General features: G+C 30.2%; 1 protein-coding gene across 1 annotated transcript in view; it reads right to left on the bottom strand.

The window, feature by feature from the left end:
* Positions 1-398, bottom strand: part of LOC119581633 (FERM, ARHGEF and pleckstrin domain-containing protein 1-like) — a gene marked incomplete at both ends in the record, with an annotated part of 41,567 nt that overhangs the window by 36,051 nt on the left and 5,118 nt on the right.

A 398-nucleotide genomic window follows, 5' to 3' on the forward strand; every position in this document is an offset into this window, starting at 1 on the left:
TCACATTTCCAATGAATAGATAATCAACTTTGATAACCCTTTTTAGCTTTTCGGGCAACATGTCTATCATATGATTATTACTAGCAATCAAATTCTTTCTTTAGACTCTACAATGTCACTTCTCCTTCAGAAACAATATTTGTTACTTGACAAACACTGAATGGCCAAAATATGATAATTATCAATGTAAACTGAGTGAAGCAACACACGTTACGTCAGCCAACAGGATTTCAATTACCCTTTATTTTTACCAAATTCTTTATTTATTCTGTGAGCAAAACCAGTATCAGTATCATATGGGCTTAGAATTCTTAAATCTATTAATATATTTTTGATTTTGCAAATACTGATTTTCTTTATCTTTATTTAGTTCCCTTTCATCATCAACTGAAAACAGC

Source organism: Penaeus monodon, chromosome 15 (genome assembly GCF_015228065.2).
Source record: "Penaeus monodon isolate SGIC_2016 chromosome 15, NSTDA_Pmon_1, whole genome shotgun sequence".
Classification (NCBI taxonomy): Eukaryota; Metazoa; Arthropoda; class Malacostraca; order Decapoda; family Penaeidae; genus Penaeus; species Penaeus monodon.